Source organism: Cnephaeus nilssonii (assembly GCF_951640355.1).
Source record: "Cnephaeus nilssonii genome assembly, chromosome: 5".
Lineage (NCBI taxonomy): Eukaryota > Metazoa > Chordata > Mammalia > Chiroptera > Vespertilionidae > Cnephaeus > Cnephaeus nilssonii.
The window spans coordinates 68353709-68375552 of NC_137076.1; positions in this window are offsets into that span (position 1 = coordinate 68353709).

Sequence of the window (21844 nt, forward strand, 5' to 3'; positions counted from 1 at the left end):
TACTATTTATTTTAATGATACAATTATTCCTTTTTTGGTCATTAGGATCCCATTCAAGCAGGCTTCTGGGGTGAGGGGGGGAAGGTCATCATTTTTGAGCACTTATTAACACTACAAGCATTCCATCTTATACTTTCTTTGCTAAACACAGATTTAAAATCTAGATGCTTCTTCTCACTGTACCATTCTATTTGTAAATGATTTATAAAAGTAAAAGAAAAAATGTTTTTCTATCATGACACCAAACCTCCAGAGTGGATTTACATCTTTGATATAATTTATTTCCATTCATAACACATAAAGTGTGTTAGGCACTTAAATACAAATCACTTTTATCTATTTGGAATAGAGGTGAAAGCAAACTGATGAACAACAACAACAACAAAATACAAAAAAATAAAAAAAAGGGACAGATCAAGTTCTAATGCCAAATGACTTCTGAAAATTCAGTTTTAGAACAGTGGATAAAAGCCCTGGCCTGTGTGCTCAATGGTTAGAGCATTGGCTGGGGCACCAAAGAGTCTTGGGTTTGATTCCTAGCCAAAGGCATGTGTGTACCTGGGTTGCAGGTTCATTCCCCCTCTGGGCGGGTGCATGTGGAAGGCAACCAAATGATGTGTCTCTCTCACATCTTTGTTTCTCTCTCGCCCACTCTCTCCCTCCCTTCCACTCTCTAAAGATCAATGGGAAAAAATATCCTCGGGTGAGGATTAACAAACAAACAAAAAAGAATTAAAAGAACAGTGGACAAACTATGGGAAACATAAATGCATGTTCAATATTGAATATTTTTTTACCCTGACGCCAAAATATATGTATGTAAAGATTGTAGAAAGGATTACGTTCGTACTTCAGAGCACTGATAATTCAAGGAACTGATTCACATGCAATTATTACCCTCAAAGAGTTAGCAAGAAGAACAAATTTGAAGAAGGAAGATATAATGAGGGCAAAAAAATGTCTGCAAGTATTTTAGCTGACACTAATTTTTTTTTTACCCAAGTGGCCACTAAGCCTTTTATTTAACTTACACTTGCTATGTTAGAACACCCTTCTCAAGAATTGGCAAACCTGATCTAAAATAAATCCAATACGGTCATCTCTGAAAGGAACGGGTTTACTGAGAGATGAGTAAACCCGTGATAACTGGAGTCTGAGAGACTGCAAGGATGGAGGGAGCCCGAGACCAGGGCGATGCGGGGTCAGCAGCCAGGCCTGCCGCGAACAGAAGTAACCATTATGTACTTGTCAGACTTTATGAGACAGTGTAGATACAAACAGCATGAGTAGCAGCCAGATCCAGCCTTTCATTCCTCTCCTCTCTGTAGCTGTGTCTGAAGCCTGGGCCAATGACCATTGGGATTTGTAACACCCTTTGCCAGTAACAGAGGCCAGACGGTCATTAAATTGGATATAAACAAGGCAGGAATTAAGAATGGTGAATGGACGGTCCGTACCTCCTATGAAACCATCTGGAGCAAACCCAGATTTCCCAGATGTAATCATGGGCCTTAGTGTTCAAATCAGCACTGCTGCTCTGAAATAAATGGAGGTAAGCTCATGTTGTGTGAGGGTGGGGGAAAACATAAAAAATGTTTGCCACCAAGCAAATATGATACCTAGAAACATTTGGAGTCTTCTGGGCTCACACTAACTCAACGTACATTCATGCATTTGTCTTTCTCATTTTATTCAGTATATTCATAAAGTTGATCCTCAGATTAATTTGAACAACCTGTATGTCTTCCTTAAAAATAATTAAGTGAATTTTAATTTTATATAAGAAAACTGAAGGAGTCTACCTAGAAATGACAATAGTTCCCACAAAATTACTCTTCATATTAAGTCCTGTTGCATGTAATGGGAGCAGAACTCCTTTGAGGCACATCTGCTCCCCGGAACCCTGTGCCCTCCTCTCTCTGGAGTTAGACAAGCCCGAGGAGAGTTATTCAGATAACAGTGACCTGGAACAGATTTCCAATCCAGCCCCAGAGAAGACTCCAGTGTTGCCCCATTTGTTACTGTACATCGTTAAAGTACTACACGCAGAGGCAAAGCTCTCACACAGTTAATGAAGCTGAGACTTCAGAGACCCTCACTTGTGCGAACCACTTCCGCAGCAGAGAGAGGCCCCAGCAATTCCATATTAATTATGGTGCGTTATACATCTTAATGAGTCCCCCTGCCCCAATTGTATGTTGCAAGCCATACAAAGAAGATATGAGTAAAAAAAAAAAAAAATCTCCTATTATCTCCTAACTAAATTTATTTCCAGGCAGGGTATACAATTATTTATTAATGCTCATTCAAGTAATGTTATTTGAATATTGGCCTTGTATAAGGGACTAGGCTAAAACTTGTGAAGAGAAAAAAAAAATTCACAGAATTTGCCAAAGAGTTTATATTCTAGTAGGAGAGAGAGGCAGAGATAAAAATGTAAAGAGTAGGAAGCTAAATTTATTGCACACAAGGTTCTCTATAGCCAACACATATGGGTTTGCAGAAAATTAGACAGAGGCTTTAATGCAAAAATGGAGTAAGCCTTTGAAACACACATTGAACTTTTGAGTGTTCTTTGACTATATTTATGTGGTTGTTAGGTAGTCTTTTTTGGATAGTGCTGTCTAAATTTACTGGAGGTCTTTAGGGATATAGCATAATGGGCATAAAGACAGGAAACATTTGGAAAACTAACATCATTTAAACAAGAAAAAAAAGTTGTTATTTATACTTCAATGCCCCATTGTGTTTTGAAAGCATAATGACCCTTTTTAATCAGGCTGTGGGAAGTCATAAAATACCACAAAATTTAGCATTGCTTTATAGCTAAGGAGGACATGTTTTATGTCATCACTAGGTATCTAGACTTTTTTTCTGGTATCTGAAGTCTCAGTTCATTCTAGTATGTACATTTTTCTGCTAACTTATATTAAGTTCTAAAAAGTGATTTAACAATAGAACAACCTAAAAGTAGGTTTTCTAAATTTCCATGCAGTTAAATTCACCAACATTTCATTAACTTCACAAATTTGTCTGATCAGTATCCCATTCAAACACCATGTAAACTCTAAATATCTTCTAAAACAACTTGTGTGTGCTACCTACACAGTATGAGGTCCTCTGCCGACATCAAGAGCAAATTTAAATGAAAAGAAAGTTCAATCAAAGTTGACAATTCCTCAAACAATATATATAACCAAACCGACCTTAAAACAAATTGCTTACAATCACCTCATTTATTCACAGAAAATATGGCATTAGTGAACCCCAACTATAGGAAGAGTATGTTTATCTCACTCACAACAGGCATATTCTCATAGCAGAGGTATGATCTCGGCTAATTATTCATTCAAGAATGATAAATTCAATGCTTAAAATGTGCCAAGTAAACAGGCTAGGCTTTGTTCAGAATAGACTGGAAATCCAGTGGAGATAGACATAGAAACACAAAGAAATTATAGCAGAGCGAAGACAGTGCCATAAAGGAAGTAAGAACACATTGTGTTCGCAGCAACCTGGAACCCATCGCCCTGCCTTAGGCGGCGAGGTGACCCACCAAGAGGAAGTGACGATTTCTGTCTTTTGGGAAAAAGAGTTGGCACCTTGAAGTAAAGAAGGACATAGGTTGTTGGGGTAGGGAAACAGATTGCAGAATGACATGAAGCGTGGCAAAACCTGCTATTTTCAGGGAATGGCAGATTCTGTGACTGGATTTGAGAAATGGCTTGGGCAGTGCAGAGAGGAGGCTGGGGGAGCAGCCCACAGTCAGACTGCGGAGGGCAGGATTCATTCGTGTGGACAGCAGGATGGCTAGCGAGGATTGAAGCTGGGAAAGGACATGATCAGGTTAATTGTGTGAACAGGCAGTACTTTGGGTAATGTGGAAATGAAATGTAGGTGGGGAAAAGTGTGAGCAGATGAGAAGCATTTGGAATGGGCCTTATAAGGGGTGATATGTTTCGGACCTAAAGGCAGTGGAAATAGGACAGGAAAAAAGAGCAGATTTTAGCATGACAACAACGCTGAGGCAGATTCCCTAGCACTTGACGACAAACTGACCAAGACATATGGACGAAAGGGGCCACATGCTGACCTGACAAGCTCAGGGGAGGCCTGCATGGCAGTCTTGCAAACTAAGACCTAAAGTAACCACAAAGGATGGTCTGAAATTAAACTTTAACTAAAAGCAGTTACGGTGGGTAGTCACCTCCTAGACCAGTATCTTCACTGACAAGGTCAACCTTTACCTTAGCTGAGCCTACCTATCTTTTTGCACCTATGATAACATATCCTTGAAATGTCTGGATAACTTGTAACTTCCCTTTTTCTGGACCCCTTGGGGCACAGCCTAATGTGTCTAGGTGCCAGGACAGATACCACAAATTCCTTCATTGTTATCATGTTAATTGTTCCTGCACCCACCTAAGTATGTGTCTATCATTTTACTTTTTATCCAATCCCAGGGGTTCCCCCCCCCCCCCAGCCCCCCAGCTTTGCTTTCTCCCGCCTCTCTAGTCTATCACCAATGGATTTCATGTAACCCACTTCCGTCCCTTCCTTTGATTGCAATGTATAAATATAGATGTAACCCATCATTCTAAGGAGCATTATCTCAATCCGTTGAGGTTCTGATTCCCTGCAATTGTCGATAGTTTGGCTCAAATAAACTCACAAAAATTCTTTACAGGTTTGAATGTTTTTATTTTAACAGCATGAAAGTTGTGGAAACAATCTTTTAATGTACAACAACTTGCTTGAAAGGTTTGAGGAATTCTCCTAACTGAGATACAGAGTGTGCGAAGAGTACCAGGTAGAAAGAAAATCTCCCTTTTGGACACATTGATAGGAACTTCTTTTAAATAGAAATTTTTCTGCAAACTGATACCATAACCGCCAGTCGCTACCCATATTCCCTCAAATCCATCTTCTGCATTGCCGTCAAAATGGCTACAAAAACTCAATTATGACCATATTATTCATTTCACTTAAATCTTTTACTGGCTCCATAGTACTTAGAAAAAAAAGGGGTTTGGGGTTCTCTTTTGGACACCACAATGCGGACCCTCCTGCCTCTCTGTTGCACTCCTTTTTGAGAACATTGGCTTCAGGTAAATCGACTTATTGCTATTTCTCTTCCCCCAGGTAGGCAAGGTTCTGGTAATTCTCCATTAGCTTATGCTCTGGTACAACAGTTTCTCTTGAGAGAAAGTCTTATTAAGAATAGAATGCCATGACTTATTCGAAAATGTTTTCTTTTCACCTGTTTTGCTAGAAGGGATCTTTTTCTCAAATAATTACTGTGAGGACCTGGTCAAGTTCCTGGAGTTAAAATTCACAAAACTATGACCACCACCACCACCACTCCAACCCCCACTCCCACCCCCCCGCCCTCCCCCCACCGCCTCTCCTCCCCAGACTCATCCACACTGAGCCCCTCGCAATTGGTCCATCACAGTTGAGAACTGGCTCCTGTGGAGATTTCTCCTGGGCTTGGGGACAGTGATTGTCCTTTTTTACCTCACTTACCTGATGAGTCTGCAAAGAGCTGTTGCTTTTCCCCTTTGTTCAGCTTTTTATTTGTTGTTAGGACTGAGTGGCAACTTTCAAGCTCCTTCCATGACAATTGGAAAAACAAAGTCTGTGGTATTTTTAGTTTAAACTTTGATTCCCTTCAGGATCTAGTCTTATGCTTATTTGTTTTTAAACTGTCACTAAAGTAAGGCTTTGAATGGCATAAGGAATGTTCCTCTTATGAAAAAAAAGGATATGAATACACAATTCCAGGGCTGTTTTTAATTGAGAACACTGCACTAATTGGCTGGGTACAGGCCACATGCTTACCTGTGAACCAGAGAATGCAGTTCTCTGGCCAGCGTGGCCATGTGCCCAGTACTATTGTTGTGGACACAGAGACAGTAGGGCTATAGAATTAACAACTCCATCAGGTGAGCAGAATAATCTTAAAATACCATCACTGCATTTACAATGTACAAATTCGTGAAAAGCTCATTACCAGTGTAAACATCCAACAGACCCTTTGATTTAAAAAATATAGGCAATGTTTTCTTCTTATCAACAAAATAGATATAGAAACTGAATAATAAACTTTTTTTTTCCTTTAAAAAAAAAAAGGAAAAGAAGCTCTGAGATTTAGGAAGAATCTGTTATTTTGTTTTTATTTTACTCCAGGATCTTAAATTAGCAGCTTACATTTTCACAGAAAGCTGTTCAGTTTTTCCCAGTCCTAAGGACATCTAAGAATGGAAAGGGAATATGGAAGAACAGAGTCAAAGGAATAGATTAGGATACTGAAGTGCTTGTTGTAAGCACACGCACCCATACATTACTCTATTGCCCTTCCAGGCCTTCTGCCCATCCTCCTTCCCTCTGGGGTCACTGTTATGGACATTCTCATTCAACTTGCAACAGCTGCTCTGTGCAGCTGTAATCATTTCATATCTTGGGGGTAAGGAAGGCTTGGTCTTTTAAACTCAAGGAATTATTATTTCAAGCAGCTCTTCTTTATCAATGAGATCCCTTTGGGGTCAGTCTGGCTTCTAGCCTTTATGTGGATGAGAATAACAGTGTGTGTATGGGTGCTGAAATTCTGTAAGCTGCTGAGAGACTGCCGATCCCATTTCTCCCCTCTTCCCTCCCTCTTTCCACCTTTCCACATAGAGCTCTTTCTTTCCACGTTAACTTGAGTACATAGCAGTAAGATACTATGTATGATAATGAAACTGCATCTAATGTGACCTGATTTTTATTCCACATGAGCTGGAAAATATGACTTTTTAAAAAGTAAACTATGGCTTTCAAGTAGCACTGATCCAATTTCCTAAAGCTTATTTATTTTTAAAGAATATTTATATTCTTAACACATAATTCCGCATTGTTAAGATATTTGGCTGAGTTTATGGAAATTCTGAAGATTTTTTTATGACTCCTCCAATTTTTATCAATAATACGTATACTTATTTAAGATTTTTTTCAAGATCCTTTGCATATATGAAAATACAACTAGTGAAAAAGCAGATAAGCACAATAGCTCAAGATTATTTCTCCATTAAAAATCTTAATTTCAGAGAAAAACATATTTTAACTCTTTTTAGCAGTTGTAATTATTCCTGGTAAACAAATATTATGTAATTAAATATTTTAAATTCTTTTTTATTTTGTTAATCCTCACTGGAGGATATTTTTTTCCCCCCATTGATTTTTAGGGAGAGTGGAAGGCAAGGAAGGGGGAGAAAGAGAGAAAGAGAAACATCAATGTGAGAGACGCATCAATTGATTACCTCCTGCACACACCCTGACCCAGGCTGGGATCAGGCCTGAAACCTTAGGTACATACCCTAGACTGGGAATTGAACCTGGACCCTTCAGTCCATGAAACAATGCTCAAACCACTGAGCAAACTGGCCAGGGCATAAATATTTTAAATTCTTTACACACCTGGTGTTTTCAGTATTATAAAATTTTTGCTATGTCCTTCATGCCAGCTTAACTGAGGGACATTTCCTAATTAGCTGTGAATTCTCTGAAATCGCTATACCATATATACTAGGTTTTCTAAAATTGTGAGACTGTCACTAGTTAGTGGGAGAGATGGCAGGAAGAGAAAAGGGAAAAATATGTTCTACCCATTGGTAGGATATCCCAAAATTAATTGAAAAAAACTTTTTATTTTCAAACTACAGATGTGTCCTTTAAGCCCAGTTTCATATCTCTGATTTAAAGCTCCCATACCTTGAGAGTCACTATCTCAAGGAACCACTTTAATGCTGAAAAAATATATGTCAGTCTTCAAGTTGTTGAGATGGCTAAAAATTAAGAACTACCCATAAAATCAGGAAAAGGTGTTAAATCAAACTTATCTGTTGAACTATCCTATCTAATAAAAGAGTAATATGCAAATTAACCATCACTCCGCTACACCCACAAGCCATGCCCACCAGCCAAAACCCCAACCAAGATTGAACAGGAGGCTTGGGTTTCCCCGGCAATGGAGGAAGCCAAGCTTTCTGCACACCCTGGCAGGCCCAGGCCTCCACTCAAGGCTACAAAGTTTCAATTATAGAAGATAAATAAATCCCAACAAAAATGGCTGCAGCCATGGAGCAAACAGGAGGCTTGGCTCCACTCAAGGCTACACAGTTTCAATTATAGAAGATAAATAAATCCCAGATACCAGGACCTTAGCTTGGGTCGCTGGGGGACATGGCTGGCCTGCAAACCACCACAGGCCCCTCACCCAGGCCACCCCACACCCCAAGGGAACCCCCACCCTAATCCGGGATACCCTTCAGGGCAAACCGGCTGGCCCCCATCCATGCACCACGCCTCTATTCTATCTAATAAAGGAGTAATATGCAAATTGACCATCACTCCAACACAAGATGGCTGCCCCCATGTGGTCAAAGATGGCTGCGCCCATGTGGACACAAGATGGCCGCCACAAGATGGCCAGCAGGGGAGGGCAGTTGGGAGGGACCAGGCCTGCAAGGGAAGGCAGTTGTGGGCGATCAGGCCAGCAGGGGAGGGACGTTGGGAGGGACCAGGCCTGCAAGGGAGGGCAGTTGGGGGTGACCAGGCCAGCAGAGGAGGGAAGTTAGGGGCGACTGGGCCTGCAGGGAAGGGCAGTTGGGGGGGACCCAGGCCTGCAGGGGAGAGCAGTTGGGGGGGACCAGACCTTCAGGGGAAGGCAGTTAGGGGTGACCAGGCCTGCAGGGGAGGGCAGTTAGGGGTGACCAGGCCTGCAGGGGAGGGCAGTTAGGGGCAAACAGGCTGGCAGGGGAACAGTTAAGCATCAATCAGGCTGTCAGGGGAGTGGTTAGGGGGTGATCAGGCTGGCAGGCAGAAGCGGTTAGGGGCAATCAGGAAGGCAGGCAGGCGAGCAGTTGGGAGCTAGCAGTCCTGGATTGTGAGAGGGACGTCCGACTGCCCGTTTAGGCCCGATCCCCATAAGATTGGGCCTAAACGGGCAGTCGGACATTCCTCGAGGGGTCCCAGATTGGAGAAGGTGCAGGCTGGGCTGATGGACACACCCCCCCATGCACGAATTTCATGCACTGGGCCTCTAGTTAATAAATAAAATATTCAGGTAAGTTTTTTTTTTTTTTTTTTTCTGTATTCACTACACATTTTCTTGTGGTATACAGTAGTTTTTGTCAAACTTGGTATTCATATCAAATCATGTCCATGGAAATTTTCAAACAATATTTAGTAGTGAATCATCTTTGTTAGAATTTGAAACATTTTAAATTATCTTCTCAACAGAGTATGCCATCCTCATATTATAGAATGACCTGTTTGCTCAAAATCAGTCTTCACCATAGATTGTGCATTTCAGGAGTCAGGATTGTGTGTGTTTTGTGCTCATCTTCAGTACAGTGCTTGGTACATTATAAACAGTCAATGAAATTTTCAAATGAAAGATGTTTATTAGGTGAAAGAGAGATCTTGACTATTTTGCAGTGTGTGTGTGTGTGTGTGTGTGTGTGTGTGTGTGTGTACATTACAAAAGAAACACTTATTATGCAGAAATCCTGGCAACTTTCCCAGGAGAACTACTTAACCTAACTATACATTATAAAAACAAAACCAATAAGAGATACCTAGATAATGGGAATAGTAGGAAGATAATACCCAAAAGATCTTCTAACACTGATAAGAAATAAAATACATATAAAACATCTTTAAACTATATATTAGGTCGCTAACCTGGTAAGATAATAAACCTATTCTTCAGAAGTACTTACTACTAGATTGTAGAACCATATCATTTTTCTTAAATTTAAGTTGTTTTTATACAAAACTAAACAGTAAAGTAATAATACTTACCTGATAGAGTTAACCTGTCAATACTTTAAAATAGTCAAAGGTCATTCTTTCTTAAAAGTATCAGATTCTATGGAACAGTTTCATTAAACATTATCATGTGTGTTATCACAAACTATTTTGGGGGGCAGGTGATCAGAAGCCTACTGTTAAGTCAAGGCCTCACTGTTTCTGCCATCAGAGTGGCAGTAAACATGCAATGCAAAATTACAGTTGTATAAACACGCTTGAGATTAATGGCTCACACACTGTTTTCCTTTCACTGGCCCCTTTCAAGGTCAAATGGCCCTGTAGACCACCTACTCTCAATCTCACCACACAGCACACAGAGTTCTTAGGGCTTCCTTAGGTTTCCCATTGATTTTTCTCATTTAATGTGACAGGGAAAAGAATAGAGGAACTAATTAATATAAAGGAGGAAAGGAAAACCCCAGCATCCTCCTGTATGTTCTTCTGCAAGGCATTAATTATATACCTAACTAGTGCGATGCTTCATATCTAGGCCTAAATCAGTGGTAGGTGAGACCTTAGAAAGAAACACCAACACTGATTATACTGCTTCTCCAAATGCCATTTAATTCTTCTTTGAAAATCAATAAAATTGATTCATTCCCCCAAAAATGCTACAACAGTAATTGACATCTCTGATTTGATTTGAAATTTCTCAGCCACTTAGCACTTTGAACAAGAGCACAGTTAAGTGTAACCCCATGCTTTCAACCTCACTACTCTCCTCATCTTTAGTGCTGTTTACTGAAAAGCTAATGGAATCTTTGAGCAGAAAATGGTTGGTTCTTTAATTATACCCTTTATTTCCTAGATTTATTCTCTTCCCTTAAAATCCCTCTTCCTTTTTTATAAAGAAAAGTTACTTACCTTTTGCCTTAATTTGTACCTCTGACACTCAAGTTTAAACACCAAGTGGAACTATTTTACTTAAAGAAAATGTAGTTGAAAGTTAAGTAAATATACATTTATTAGCACACTGTATTGATTTAATAATTGGAAAGATTACATTTCCTTATTCTATCAACTTTTGTCCAAGCTTCCTGTACTATTGTCACATTTGACCTGCCATTTTATTTAGAACACACATATATGTTCTTTATGAAAAGTATTTTAAAATACTATTTTTATACCAATTAGGTAATCTTACTAAGCAAATTTTAAATTAATATTTCCAAAATGCATTTTCCCTTAAAGGTGGAAAATCAGTAGCGATTTAGATTATTGTTGCAAAGCTCTGTCAGTCCTCCAAAGGGTACTCTGCAAAGGCAGCCAACGACAGCTGCCAGTGAGCACATCCACACGGAAAAGAGATGTTGAAAGAAAAAAAATCATAAAATAAAAATATGCCTAGACCAAAAGATGTTTCCTGTTTCGGATCTTAGATGTGTTACAGTTTAACAGATCACTTTCTTGTACCTGGTATTTTTCCAGGTTATATCTTGCAAAAGAAAAGAGTCAGACTCTATCCACAAACATCAAATAGAAATAGTCATTTCAGTACATGAAAAAATGGTAAACAACTTTTGTTTTCTACCACAGAGAACATGTGGCTTTTGAAGAATTCTGGAAGGAAAGTGGTTCCCAAAATCCTAGATGAAAATTAGAGGCAAAAAGTGTTTTAAAAGAGAAACAGTACAAACCTCCAATTTGGGGTGTCACAGGCTTCTGTTCCCTCAGTAGAGGAATCTGACAAGCATCCCCTCAGAGACATAACTAGGCAGAAAAATGGATGTTACACAAAGAAAAATGAAGTCAGTTGGAAGCAGAATAGAGAGAGTGAAGCAAGCCAAGCTGGGCCATTAAGTTATGAAAGAAACAAAGAGTATTAAGATAATTACAGGGTGGAGCAAAGTTAGGTTTGCAGTTGTGAGTATACAAAACAGAGTTTATTCTTGTATTATTATTTATTAGTGATTGTCTTATTTTCCATATACGCAACTACAAACCTACTTTTGTCCCACCCTATGTGTACAATATTGAACACTCAAAACTAAAAAACAGATTTAATAATGCAAATGTTGGAAATTAATTTTTATAGTATTCGGTATTTCATTTCTTGAAAGAAAAAACATCAGCAAGTATTTAAGGGAGTGGATTATTTAAAAAAAAATTTAATTGTTAGTTTTATCCCATTATAAAGGAAGCTCAGAAATGAGTTTAATGCGAAGAGGTGTCATAGTTGTGCTTTGGATCTCCTTCTATACATATCCTTTGCTAAATATGTGGATTATTATAGCTGTGAACATTTATTTCAATAGATGTATGCATGTTAACTCCCCATGTTAGCTACATGAGTTAATGTGGGGACATATGAATGTAGAATATCACATTTAAAATTATGCATTTTATCTAAGAGGAGAAAAATTACATGTAAAATTTTTAGGGTAGGGATAGCCCACTCTAAGTACAATTTTAAATCATCTGTGTAAGTTATTTTAATTAAATAATTCTATCACTTCTCCACTATTAATATGACTCATGCACATAAAGGAAAAATAGATTACATGAGAAACATTTAAAAACTTCAAAAATCACTACCCAAATAAAATAACCCATAAAAACATGACATTTTTCTAGTCATGTCTTTGTACAGTTAAAAATTGTTCTTGTTTTGGCTCTGTTGTTCCATTATTCTGTTTTATCTACTGGTAAATCATTTGTAACTAGTATTTTCCTTTTTACTAAAACTTTTATCATAAACATTTTACGTATTAGTATGAATGAACCTAAAGGCACTTTTAGTGATAATATAATCATGCAAATATAGCACATTATACTTATTCTCCAGTTAATAAATATGCTTTTGCTTCTTAATATTTGGATAAAATTTGTTTGGTATAAGACTCTGTGATCAGCTTAAAACAGACTGTTATAACTATAGGGTATTTTATGTAAGCCTCCTGGTAATCACAAAGAAAAAAAACCTCTAGTAGGGGCAAAAAAGAGAAAGAAATTTATCAAACCATACAAGTAAAAAAAAAAAAAATCCTCAAATTCTATTTTGAGGAGAAACAAGAAAAGAAGCAGACAAACCTGTTAGGCTGCTAATTGCAGTGATTCAGGAGGTAAATAGTGGTGGCTTGGGCTAAGTTCACAGCAGTGAAGGGTTGAGAAATGGTCATTTATGGGAGAACTAGAGGCCCTGTGCATGAATTTGTGCACAGGTGGGGCCCCTCTGGATGGCCTGCGGGGATCGGGCCGAAACCCACAGTCCAACACCACCTGCAGCTCCTACCTGCCACTCCTGCTCATCCCAGCCCCACTGTGCCTGCTTCGGGTTTGCACCCAATCAGTCCTGATCAGGAGAGGCTGCGCTGCTGTGGGAGTGGCCTGTGGAATCAGGCTGAAACTGGCTCTCCGACATCCCCCGAGGAATCCTGGATTGCAAGAGGGCACAGGCCAGGCCAAGGGACCCCACTGGTGCATGATCAGGCTGGGGAGGGACCGCAGGAGGGCTCAAGGGCATATCCGGCCCATCTTGCTCAATCCCGATCAGCCAGACCCCAGCAGCAAGCTAACCTACTGGTTGGAGTGTCTGCCCCCTGGTGGTCAGTGCATGTCATAGCGAGCAGTTGAGTGGCCTTAGCATATCATTAGCATATTATGCTTTGATTGGTTGACCAGTCACCAGATGACTGAACACTTAGTATATTGGGCTTTTATTGTATAGGATATTGCTGGTAGGGCCAATCACTTTTGTTGATGGATTAGACAAGGATGTGAGAAAGGAAAGAAGTCATGAATGATACCAGGATTTGAGCCCATGGAAAGGAGAGGCCATCCTCTAAGATGTAGACTCCGTGAAAAGCTAAATTTTCCAGGGATGGGTGGGTTGGATTGAGAGTGGGGGGGACAAGGTCCGAGTTCAGTTCTAAAAACTGATGAACTAGACATCTAACAGAAGATTTAAAGTAAGGGTTTGGATATGGGAATCTAAATTTCAGAAAACTTGTGGACTGGACAGATAAATGTGAGAGCTATTGAAATATAAATGTATTTTAAAACTGAGATCATCAAAGAAATACGAATAGATAGGGAAATGTCCTAAAGAGTGTGCTCTGGGGTCACTCCAGTGTTAAGTATTTGGGTGGGAAAAAGAAGACCAGGTAGAGGCAAGGCCACCGGATAAAACGGCTGTTACTGTCACTTGAGAGAAAGGGAAAAGCATCGACAATTCTCTGCAGGGATGTTATTGAAGCAAAACAGAGAAATGCTGTTTGTGGGCAAATTGTGGCGAAGAGTATTTTAAGTTTATTTCTTTCAAGATTATGAAAACATGTTTGTATGCATATGAGAATGATTAGCTGGAGGAAAAGTCCATGTTTAGGAGTGAAGGTGGAGAAGTGATGGAGCCTTGCAATAGAGTAGATTAGTGCAGATTGCGGCAGGTCCACAGTGCAGGGCTGGCTTTTGAGAGGAGCGTGGAGAATTCACCTGTTAATGGGTAAAAAGGCTAAGAATATGCCAATAGAAAGTAGATGTGTTGGTAGGAGCTGTGGAAGTTCATTTCTGGTTGCTTTTATTTTCTCATTAAAATATTCAGCAAGACCATCAGCTAAAAGTAAACACAGTGAAAGAGCTGTTTTGGGTTTGAGACTATGGCCATGCTTTAAATTAGTACAATCCACCTGACTGAGAGATTTTATCCAGGTTATTTTCTGCTGCCCACATTATTTATAATTTCACAAACTAATGATAAGCAATATTTGTTTTTGGAATTTTTTTCAAACTAAAGTTTTAAAATGGAAGTCCTTCATCTACTTTCTCATTCACTCGATTCTTTCAGCTGATTTTAAAATGTTTACAGCTAAATTATATATCTACTAAAGGCCCGGTGCACGAAATTTGTGCACCAGTAGGGTCCCTAGGCCTGGCCGGCAATCAGGGCCAATCAGGGCCTTCCTTCCCCTGGCTGCCGGCTGCTGGCCCAGGCCTTCCTTTGTTTAGCACCGCTCCCTGGTGGTCAGCGCACGTCATAGCAAGCAGTCAAAATCCCAGTTGGTCGAACTCCCGATGGGACAATTTGCATATTAGCCTTTTATTATATAGGATATAATATAATATACATTATATTATAATAAAATATATAATAAAAGCCTAATATGCTAAGTGTCCAGTCATCTGGTTGTTCGTTCAACCAATCAAAGTGTGATATTCTAATGATATGCTAAGGCCACTCAACCACTTGCTATGACGTGCACTTACCACCAGGGGGCAGATTCTCTGACCAGTAGGTTAGCTTGCTGTTGAGGTCCAGCCGATCAGGACTGAGCAAAATGGACCAGACACTCCCTGGAGCCCTCTTGTGGTCTCTCCTCAGCTGGCCAACCTCCCACGTCCCTCCCTGGCCCCGAACTTGTACCAGTGGGGTCTCTCAGCCTGGCCTGTGCCCTCTTGCAATCAGGGACCCCTTGGGGGATGTCGGAGAGCTAGTTTTGGCCTGATCCTGCAGGCCAGGCTGAGGGACCCCACTGGTGCATGAATCCATGCACTGGGCCTCTAGTGTGTGTGTGTGTGTGTGTGTGTGTGTGTGTGTGTGTGTATACTAGAGGCCCAGTGCACGAAATTTGTGCATGGAGAGGTGTCCTTGAGCCCGGCCTGCACCCTCTCCAATCTGGGACCCCTTGGGAGGTGTCCAACTGCTGGTTTAGTCAGACATCCCTCTCACAATCTGGGACCACTGGCTCCTAACCGCTCGCCTGCCTGCCTGCCTAATCACCCCTAACTGCCTCTGCCTTCCAGCCTGATCACTGCCTAACCGTTCCCTTGTCAGCCTGATTCACCCCCAACTGCCCTCCCTTGCTAGCCTGGTTGCCCCCAACTGCCATCCCCTGCTTTCCTGGTCCCCCCCAACTGCCCTCCCCTGCTGGCCTGGTCCCCCCCAACTGCCCTCCCCTGCAGGCCTGCCCCCCCCCAACTGCCTTACCTTGCTGGTCTGTTTGCCCCCAACTGTTCTCCCCTTCCGGCCATCTTGTGGTGGCCATTTTGTGACGATGTGGGGGCGGCCATCTTGTGATGACATGAGGGCGCGAGGGTGCGAGGGCCACCTAGGCTTTTATTAGTATAGATAGATAGATAGATAGATAGATAGATAGATAGATAGATAGAGAGTTGAACAATCAGAATAGCATTGTGTTCCTACAAATTTTTCAAAAAATAAACGTGGGAGTTGGGTAAATTGCCAGAAAATATTCAAAAAGGGAATTCCAAGTATCTATCCACTAATTTACTCTTTAATTCAATGTTTGTGTGTGTATGTATGGGACAGGAATATGTCATAAGTATATGTCATTCATATGCAATTGAATGTCTTCATTGATACAAAATTTTAATCTAAGTAATTATTTGTATATTTTGCTGTGCAGAATCATTCTAGAACTCAATGAATTCTTACTTAGACTGGAAATACAGGGAACTCTGGAGTATTTCCCTAGGGCCGTGGTTGGCAAACTGCGGCTCACGAGCCACATGCGGCTCTTTGGCCCCCTGAGTGTGGCTCTTCCACAAAATACCACAGCCTGGGCGAGTCTATTTTGAAGAAGTGGCATTAGAAGAAGTTCAAGTTTAAAAATTTGGCTCTCAAAAGAAATTTCAATCGTTGTACTGTTGATATTTGGCTCTTTTGACTAATGAGTTTGCCGACCACTGCCCTAGTGGAATATAAGACCAAGGTGGTCTTTACTTTATTCTTATAAGAATCTAATTGCCACAAATTGAATCAAGAAAAACTCCTTCAAAGCTTATGATATTCAATAGGGACTAAGCTCATGAAGAAACAAGAGATCTTTTGGTATACATTTGTTGACTAGCTCTTAACATTCACAAAAATTAAATTTAGGACTTCTAATTTTCCTCCTTTAACTTTAAAATACTGAGATAGTTTGAGAAAAATATGGTCACAACTTACATTTTGTGCCAAGTGTTAATATTTATTTTATCCAAGGGAGAATTTTTAGCCAATATTTAAAGAACACATATGGTTCTTTTCTGTGGAAAATATTTAATATCTTTTTTTAGAAATTTGAAAATAATAATGAGATGTAATCTATCAATCGTATATTTCCATGTGCTCAGGAAGAAATAAAGCACAAATAGTTTTATTTACTTAAATTTTATCCAGTAGTTTTAAAACTCCATACGTCATTTAATTTTGGCATTATTTGTTTTACCATTTCTGATTCATCAATTTTCTTGGTTGTTTTACTTTCCTTACATCATTTCACTATTCAGAAAAAAGTAATGATAATATTATTTTAAGTTAAAGAGAAGCTAAGTTATAGCCACTATTTTTTTTAAATATTTAAAGTATTAAATATGTAAAATGCAGTTACTTATTATGAATAGTTAGGTTGCAGATAATGTATATATTATTATAAAACCAAATATTTCAAGTTATCAAAGTTAAAATTTAATAAAATACAAATTAGGATTATAAGGCATTCTGCAACAATTTTTAACTTTCTATGTGTATGTTAATATTTTTTAATTCTTTATTATTTAACTAGAGGCCTGGTGCATGAAAATTCATGCACTGGAGGGGGGTTCCCTCAGCCCGGCCTGCCCCCTCTCACAGTCTGAGAGCCCTCAGGGGTGGGAGGTGACCTGGCAATCAGAGGAAGGTGACGCCCCCATCTCACCTCTGCTGTTGCCACTGCTGGCAGCGCAAACCTCGCCCATCCGAGGCTTGCCTGCTCCTCAGGCCTGCCCTGGGCAGCTGGGAAGCCACCATCTGGAGCTTGCCTGCACCTAGGGCATTGGCTGGGTAGCCGCCATACAAGGCTTGCCTGTGCCTCGGGCGTCGGCTGGGCAGCCACCATCCGAGGCTTGCCTGTGCCTTGAGCTAGCCCTGGGCGGCTGGGAAGTCATCATCCGAGGCTTGCCTGCACCTTGGGCCGGCCCTGGGTGGCTGGGGGCTAAGGGGACTGGGGGGACACCAGAGGCAGGCGTGTGGAGTGGCAGGGCCCACCTGGGGGCGGGCTTGGCCGTGCCACATGCCTGCTGCCCTGGCGGGGCTGAGGGGACTGGGTGCCGCTATCTTGTGGCTGTGGGCGCCATCATCTTTGAGAGCATGGCAGTCAATTAGCATATTCCCTCCTTATTGGCTGTGGGCATCACCATCTTTGTGAGGGCATGATGGTAAATTAGCATATTCCCTCTTTATTAGATAGGATATTTTTTAAATGTGTTGGGGTGACATTGGTTAATAAAATTATACAGGTTCAAGTGTACAATTGTATGATACATTATTTGTATATTTCATTGTATGCCCACCACCCAAAGTCAAATCTTCTTCCATCACCAATTATTTGATCCCCTTTACCCTTTACTTTCCTCACTCGCCTTTTCTCTGGTAACCACCGTACTGTTGTCTGTGTCTATAAGTTTTCTTGTTCTTGTTTGTTCATCTGTTGCATTCAGTTTTATGTCCCACATATGAGTGAAATCATATGGTTCTTGACTTTTTCTGACTTATTTTGTTTGATATTCTTAAGATCCATCCATGTTGACCAATGGCAGTACTTCATCTTTGCTTATGGCTGAGTGGTATTACATAACTTTTCATTTTTAAAGTTAATATTTTTCATCTCCAGATGTACTGACTGTGAGGACCTTGTTAGTATTATTATTTTTATCTCAGTTTTACGTCATCGAGTTTTATAGATAACAATGGAAGAAATATAAGTCAACTCAGAAAGATAAGACCTACCTAAAAAGATTAAATAGATAAGATTAGATTAGATGTGTTAGTGAAAAAAAATTACATATATGGAAATGAAAAAATACATAATGGGAACATCTTAAAAGAAGTATATAATATGCCTGATAAAAACATGAAATAGTTATGACTTTCTCAATGTTCTCTGGATAAGAGATTTCTCATGTATTTAGGAAACTTACCTCTTTCATTTGAATGATAACATAATGAAATATTTTAGGCTCTAATACATATTTCTTTGTAATAAATGATTATTTATTTAGGCAGTGCATTAGTTCAGGAACTTAATGCAAGAGGGTTTATGAATTTAAGGGGAGCAAATTGTAAAGGAATTTTAAACATATGTACTTAGGGAAAAAGTTAATAGTAAGGATTAATGGCAAAAGTAGTTTAGGAATAAATGTGATACTCAGTCACACACAACACCTTGAACAATTACCTCAGCAAGATGGTGCTCATTCTGCATTCTCCTTACCATGCTCTGGATACTTCCCTTGATTGCACCTTTCTGAATAAAACCCATGGTGCAAATGCTGGAGTCCACGCAGAGAGCCTAAAATGGATGAAAAAAGAAAAAAAAAGAGAGAGAGAGAAAGCTCACACATTATTATATTAATAAATGTAGGTCGGTGACTAATTTGATCACCATGTAAATATATATTTCATTATTGTTTTAATAATTTTAGTTAAAATATTATAAAAATCTTATTTTAAATTCTATTTCTTTTCCCAAGCAATTTAAGGACCATCATTTTGCTCCTTACTATCATATATATCCTACCTAATAATAGACAAATATGCAAATTGACTGCACCTTCGCTATGCCCAAGCCACGCCCACCAGCCAAAGCCACGCCCACCAACCAATCAGGGCGAGTATGCAAATTACCCAACCAAGATGGTGGTTAATTTGCATACGCTGAGGGAGGGAGGAGTGAAGACTGAAGACAACTTATGCAAATTACCCAACCAAGATGGTGGTTAATTTGCATACGCTGAGGGAGGGAGGAGTGAAGACTGAAGACAACTTAAAAGGAAGAGGGAGGAAAAGCGGAAAGCAAGGTGGCTGCCAGAGGGAAAGCCCGGGCGGGGTGGGGTGGGGCGGAGAGGGGTGGGCAGCAGCGGTGCTCGGGTGCAGGCCCTGTGGCCACAACAGCGGCGGCAGTGGCAGTGCACGCAGCCGCGCATGTGGCCGCAGCAGCCGCTTGCAGGATTCTTCCTGCAAATGGGCTACTAGTGTGTATATATATATATATATAGCTATATATATATATATATATATATATATAAACTCTAAGGAAAGATTATTTTCATAGAGTATCTAAATATGTGCTGTTCTTTGATGAAGAATACTACATTAACTGAGAGTAGCAAATAGAAACAGAAAATATCTTGAACAAGGTTATGTAATGTGTTTTCAGCATTATATTCCTAGCCATTTTGAGATATAAAAAAATCAAATAGAAAATATACCAAGTTTAGTGTCTATAATAGAAATCATATTTGAGGCAAAAAAAAAAAAAAAAAAGCTAACGGTCTGTTGTCATTTGCATTTTCACAACACGACCTTCTCCCTAATCAGCCCTGGGCATCTATGTACTTCAAATAAATTAAAACTGCTAGGGTAGGAGTGCAGAAGGAACATTTTTTAAAAATCAATATTTAGATTATGATACTACAATATAGATTTTCAAGAAGATATTAAGCTTAAAAGCCAAGCATTGGCTGAAGAAGAAAATAGTTTTAAATTTTTTTACCTCCCATTTTTAACCAATCAAAATCCAGCCTCTGAACTAGACAGGAGAGAGAGAAGTCCTAGGCTGACCACAAGTAATAGGCAGGCACTGCGATTCCTGGGCATTGTAATGAAAGCCCCAGGCAGGGGGCTGTTAGATGTGTGTCCTAATCTCTCCTCTCTGGGCGGGACCTTGAAGAGTAAATGAACCAATCAGTTTCATAAGGGAGCCGAGGACATGGAGCTCCGCCCAGTCCTCCGTGTGGGTCACCTGGAAAGGACCGCTGTGCAGAGGACCTTGTGTCCCCGTGAGGTGGAGTGTTATGGTTATGGAATGGAGAAAAGGGCCATCGGTAAACAGAGATCATCTCCCAAGCTTCTCTGAGTTCCCATGTGGCAAGAGCCTGCTTTGGGGGAGCGGAGAGACAGAACCCAGGATCCAGATGGGAGAAGTGTCAGCGTCTGCGCCACAGCGAGGGCTGAGTAAGCAGAGAGCTGTTGATTGAGCAGAGAAGAATTGCGTTTTGTGTTCATCAGCTCCAGATGTCAGCAACAAATGCCAGCAGAGGATCCTGAGAAAGGACAAGGCCAACATCTGCAGCAGACACAGAACACCCACTCGGCAGTGGTCTGAAAGCCAGAGAGCATCAGATGGGTCCAAACACTCTTCCCTTTTCCTTGTATGGTCATAGAAGTCCCCAACTGGCTCTCTCCCCACATTCAACCTACCGCCACTCGAGACTGTCAAGTGTGTAGGGACAGTGGAAATAACAGAGTCAAGTCGTCATTTTCAAAAGACAGCAATTTTCTTTATGGACTATTAAAATTATTGGACTTGATTAGGTTTTAAACCAAATTGAACAAAATGTAGCCTTTTATTTCCAACTAATCATAAGGGTAGCCAGATTGTTATGGCCAAAATGAAGCAAAGAAACTATTTTTTCCCCTTGTTTTTCTATTTATAATGTGAGCCACACTAAAATCTCTGTGACACAAATACCAAGTGAGCATTTAAAAAGTATTGATTTTGCAAAGGTTAAAGATTAGTAATACTATAGGGGAACTATAATGGGGAACTAGAGAGTAACAATGATCGATTTCCCTGGCTAGAATGAACACTGTTTCAAGCATTTTACACTATTCAAGAACCCAGTAATTTTACAATTGAAGCTGTGAAAGTTTAAGTGATATACTGGTCTCAAACTTTAAAATGTTGCCCTTAATATGAACTGTTATTTTAGGAAATTATGTGGTACCTATCAGTAACTTTGTTTATATTCATATTTTTATTTAGGTAGTTGTACCAGTATAATTCAAGATGTGAGGTTTAGTTATTTATGGTATCCTCTTCTGTTATGATTGGAGTCAAATATGTCTACCTATTATTTGATTCAAAATAAGTAGATGAGCACAGGTATGAGAAACTGAGATTTTAATCATTCAGGAAAAAAAGGGCTGTAATTATTTTAAACCAAAAGAATTATAAAACTAACTTTCATAAAATTATATAAAAGCAAAAAATACACTTATCTCTCCAAAAGTGTT